This window comes from Rhinatrema bivittatum, chromosome 8 (genome assembly GCF_901001135.1).
Source record: "Rhinatrema bivittatum chromosome 8, aRhiBiv1.1, whole genome shotgun sequence".
NCBI classification, from domain to species: Eukaryota; Metazoa; Chordata; class Amphibia; order Gymnophiona; family Rhinatrematidae; genus Rhinatrema; species Rhinatrema bivittatum.
Genome location: NC_042622.1, coordinates 27,652,586 through 27,657,876, shown reverse-complemented (window position 1 = coordinate 27,657,876; position 5,291 = coordinate 27,652,586). Strand labels below are relative to the sequence as shown.

The 5,291-nt window shown below is 41.8% G+C and overlaps 1 long non-coding RNA gene across 1 annotated transcript; it reads left to right on the top strand.

Moving 5' to 3' along the window:
• The first annotated feature begins 1,356 nt into the window (after positions 1-1,356).
• Positions 1,357-2,104, top strand: LOC115096510. The gene is made up of 2 exons (XR_003858092.1): positions 1,357-1,444; positions 1,765-2,104. It is a non-coding gene; the product is annotated as an uncharacterized LOC115096510 (long non-coding RNA).
• Positions 2,105-5,291: the final 3,187 nt, after the last annotated feature.

The window sequence follows — 5,291 nt, the reverse complement described above, 5'->3', positions numbered from 1 at the left end:
ATAATCTTGTTCATTTGATATCGTATGGGTCTGTTGTCAATTATTGATTACGTGGGAGGTGTTATAGAATGGTCACATCCCTGGGGGCAGGCCGACACATGTGTGCACATGTGCACCCGCGCGCTGGTTTTAAAATTCACCTTTTCACATTTCTAAAATAGGCAGGAAAAGTACGTTCATTCAGTACATTGAAATGCTCTCTTTCAATGCATTCGTGCATAAAAATATATATGTGTGCATGTGGGGGTGGACATACGTGCATTTTGCAATCTGCGTGTACCCGATACAAGCAGGTTAGAAAAATGCTATAGTTCTCTGTGCGGCCATATTTACACATATATAGGGACCACGCGGAGTTGCCTGAAAGTTATCCTCATATCTTTTATATTCTGCCTTTCTGTACTTTAAAACAGATTACATTCAGGTACTGTAGGTATTTCCCTAACCCCAGGGGGCTCATAATCAAAAGGAGGCATTCACTAAGCCGCGGTATTTTTCCCTGGGGGAATGTCACAGCCATTTCCTGACTTACGTGGTATTTTTCCCAGCAGTAAAATTCCATGGGGAAAAAGATCGTGGTGGTAAATACCACCCCCTCCCCCCCCCCCTCCCCGGTACAATGCGTGATGGTGACCCTAGAACTGTGGGATTACCATCGCTGAAGGGGCTGACTGCCCCGAGGGACTCCATAGACCCCATTTCTCCCTCCCTCCCTGCTGCCTCTGGAGAAATTGTAAAGACATATAAAACGGCGCTGTCCTCGTTTTGCTAGCTCTATTTCTAAGCATACCACTGGCGGGACAAGAGCTACCGGGGATGGCTCCTGCCTCATGAAAAAAGGAAAATATGATAAGACAGTTCAGCTAGAAAGAGGAGAGGATTGGAAGTGGGGGGGTCTTGGAAAGGCGATTTAGTTCTCTGATGAGTTCAAAATTTTTATTTTTTTTTGTTTTGTATTTTTCTTTTATTTTTGTTAATTTTTTATTTTGTTGTTTTTTTTATTTTAAATAAACAAAATAATACAAAACAAATGGAAAAAATATTTACAAAACGAAATGAAAATATGTTTGTGCACACCCCTACCCATTTCCTTTGGGTACAACTTCAGTAGACCTGCCAGTATCTCTTTGACCTCCCTTAACAGCCTTGGATTATCACATGTAAAAAATTGTAATTAGGCCCATGGCTGTTTTGTTACATGCTTTTATATTTGTTTGGATTTTATGTATGTTGAACTGTACACTGCCCTGAGCTTTGGAGGCTGTGGGATAAAAATTGTTTAAATAACTAAATCAGTGATGTGCTGGAGTGTTCTACCAGTTTCACAATCTCTGACTCATTCGTTTCATTATCTGTAAGGAATTTCCAGCAGAGGTGTGCAGTAGTTCTTCAATGAAAGGAAAACCACACGGAAACCCTCAAATCATTTTCGTATCATTTAAAGGTGAGGTGAAAAGAAATACTCCAAGTTATTTTTTTTCGTTGATTTTTGTAACGGTGGCTTCATACCTTTAATAAAGTTTTCCAGGCTACAAGAGACTTTTGCATTTTTGGGGATCCTATCCCAGCTTTTTGGGATGGGCTAAGGAGGTATAAATAGATAGATTGTTTCTGAGCATGCTCAGGAGAGATCTCTTTTAGACCTTCTTAGGTTGGAGATTGGAGAGGAGGGAGTTTTTGAGGTGGTGCTTTTTGCTAGGCCTCACGGTTCACCAGTAGAAGATTAACGAGAAATGTTTGTTGTTGTTGTTGTTGTTGTTGCAGTTTTGACTAGCTCCCAACTGGAGGGATCTCTCTCCTTTCTGGAAGGGCTGGCTTTCACAGTAAGTTCCAACCTGCGTTTTTGGATCCAGCTTTTGAAGAAGAGGATTTTTTTCCAATCTGTATCTCCTGCATGTGTTTTTGGAAGAAGAGAATTTTCCCACCCTTTACGGGGAGGGAGTGCTGGACACTGATTCAGACCAAAGGAAGAGATCTGGGATAAAGAACACCATGGACAAATAAACTGTAGCCTTGGGAATAGTCATCTTTCTTTTTATGTTAATGATCTTTGCAACCTTGGCTTGGATTTTGTTTTTCAAACTGAAGTATATTCTTTCTTTTTACTTGGCTCCCTGCTATGGTTTTGGTTTGTGTGTGTGTGTGTGTGTGTGTGTGTGTGTGTGTGCCTTTCCAGCTTATTGAACCTACAGTGAGTATCTTCTGGTCGATGCCTGAGATGTGGGTGAGACTGAATGACTGTATTGTGCATTCTCCACCATCACACTAAAGGCCTCAGAGGCCTTTAGTGTGATGGTGGGGAATGCACGTAGCTGGTCAACCCCGGCATCCCAGGAACCACTTGTTTGATGCTATGGCAGAGAGAGTCAGAGGTCCGGGGCATTGATAGCATCCTGGGAACTGTGTGGCCCCCTTTAGTCATCAGTCTTACCAAACGAAGAGAGGGTATACTTTCATTTGAGGAGGTAAAGTTTCCTTCACCTTACCCCTCCTAAACTAAACTTAACCCTTCAGGGATTTCTGATGTAGAAAGGGGCAGGAGTCAATTCCCAGTCATTCCTGTCCCATACATTTGACTCTGAAGCTGGCGCCATTTTGTTTTATGGCCATACAACATGCAGCGGTACAACCAAATGGGGCCAGCTGATGTCATTTTTGAACCAGAACTAGCAGGGCATGATAACTGGGGATTACTCTTGCCCTTTTCTACCTTTCAGACTCCCCTACGCCCCCCCCCCCCCAAGAAGGGATAATTATAGTCCAGGGGGAAATGGGGGAGACCATTTCTTTTACTTTTTGGGTAGGGGAAGGGTTTAAATAAAATGTTTATTTTGGTTCAGCAAACAAAACAAAATAAGCATTAATTGAACCAAAACCTAATTAACTCTCCTCCAAAAATTACCAAATATTAACATGGATTTTTAATTTGAACATAGAAACATAGAAATGACGGCAGAAGAAGACCAAACGGCCCATCCAGTCTGCCCAGCAAGCTTTGCACTTTGTTTTTTTAAATTTTCTTATACTTATCTGTTACTCTTGGCTCTTAGTAACCTTTTGGTTCAATTTACCTTCTACCCCCACCATTAATGCAGAGAGCAGTGCTGGAGCTGCATCTAAGTGAAACATCTAGCTTAATTAGTTAGGGGTAGTAACCGCTGCAATAAGCAAGCTACACCCATGCTTATTTGTTTACCCAGACTATGTAATTCAGTCCTTGTTGGTTGTTGTCTGTATATAGACCCACTTTTCTTCATTCCCCCTGCCGTTGAAGCAGAGAACTATGCTGGATATGCGTGAAGTATCAGACTTTCTCCCCTGCCGTTGAAGCAGAGAGCTATACTGGATATGCCTGAAGTATCAGTTTTTGTCCCCTGCCGTTGAAGCAGAGAGATATGCTGGATATGCCTGAAGTATCAGTCTTTCTCCCCTGCCGTTGAAGCAGAACTGGATGCTCTGGAATTAATTCTCCCATCCCCCACCCCTGCAGTTTGGCTTTTTAAAAACAGAAGGTTAACTAAAGATCTAAACTTGTAATTCTGCATCATCTCCCAGCGACATGCCCAGAGTGGCATACGCATATTTATATGTACATTTCCTTGTATGTCTGTATAAATGTGTGTGTGTGTAGATATATTATTCCATCTATATATCGACAGATCCAAAGACAAGTTGATATGTAGAGAATTTTGGCACATGCATGACTAAGCTGTGTAGGAAGTATTCAACTGGTGGCGCAAATATGCATCCAGCCCAGGAAATTATTTGAAAACAAATCAACAATTATTGTCCTTAGCAAAGCATCACTTGCATTCTGGGCATTTTTTCACACCTGCTTCACTGCACGTTAGCTTAGCATGAGCCCAGGTCTTTGTGGTGCCTTTCAGGGGTCTCGGAAGGCTGAGCATGATGGGTGCATTTCTCCCTTCTGATTCTGACCTAGCAAGACGTAGCAGGCCACACGGTTACACCTCCTGTGACGAATCCCCCAAATGTTATGCTGGTTCTTATTTGTTTGTATTTTATGTCATTTATTTCCAGATTTATAAATTGCCTCTTCCCATTGGGCTACACAGCGGTGAACGATAAAACATGAATGCAGATGGTAATAACAAAAAAAACAAAATTTCAGGACGTAGGATCAAATTATGCAAAGGCTTTTCCATTGTTTACAGAATGCAGGATGATCCTCTGTTAATCTGAGGCGTTACATGAAACAGGATGTTCATGGGTGCATGAGCCTCTAAAACTCTTTTCCAGGAGCACCCATAAGAAGTATAAATGTATGTTTTATGGTTCCTCCTGTAATTGTCTGTTTTAAAGCCTTGGTTTGCTGCATGCATATACTTTGAGGACTTTCTCATCTTCCTGGTTTCCTAGGTTTATGGGATGGTAGTTATTATAAGATTATCAGATTGAAACATTAAGCAGATTGCAGAACAGACTGGAAATGAAATACACGCATATGATGCTCAACAGGGACCTTATCTGGGATAATGCTAATGGTGTAACAGAATCGCTGTTTCATCCTTCTGTTTGCTAAATTTGTGCCTTTTCAGTACAGAATAAGTTGCGTGTTCTTTTTTTTCTTTCTCATTCCTTTATTTAAAAAATAGAAACGTGACGGCACAAAAATTTCCATACAGCTCATCCAGTCTGCCCAGCCTCCCAATTAATTTAGCTTTATAATTCTCATCACTCCCTCAGAGATCCCCTGTATTTATCCCATGCTTTCTTGAATTCAGATACTGTTTTTTGGCTCTTCCACCTCCACCGGGAAGCTGTTCTATGGATCCAGCACCCTCTCTGTAAAGAAATATTTCCTAAGATTACTCCCGAGTCTCCCCACTTTCACCCTCACCCCATGACCCTTGTTCTAGAGCTTCCTTTCCATTGAAAAAGGTTCACCTCCTATGCATGAAAACCTTTGAGATATTTAAATGTCTCTATCATATCTCCCCTATCTCGCCTTTCCTCTAGGGTGCACATGTTTAGATCTTTAAGTCTCTCCCCATATGCTTTAGAACAAAGATCACTGACCATTTTAGTAGCCCCCTCTGGAGCGACTCCATCCTGTTTATATCCTTTTGAAGGTGCGCTCTCCAGAATTGTACAAATTATTCCAAGTGAGGTCTCACAGGGACCTATAGAGGGGCAGTATCACCTCCCTTTTTCTGCTGACCATTCCTCTCCCTGTCCAGCCAAGCATCTTTCTGGCTTTTACTGTCACTTTATCCATCTGTTTGGCCACCTTAAGATCATCAGATACAATCACCTCCAGATCCTGCCTT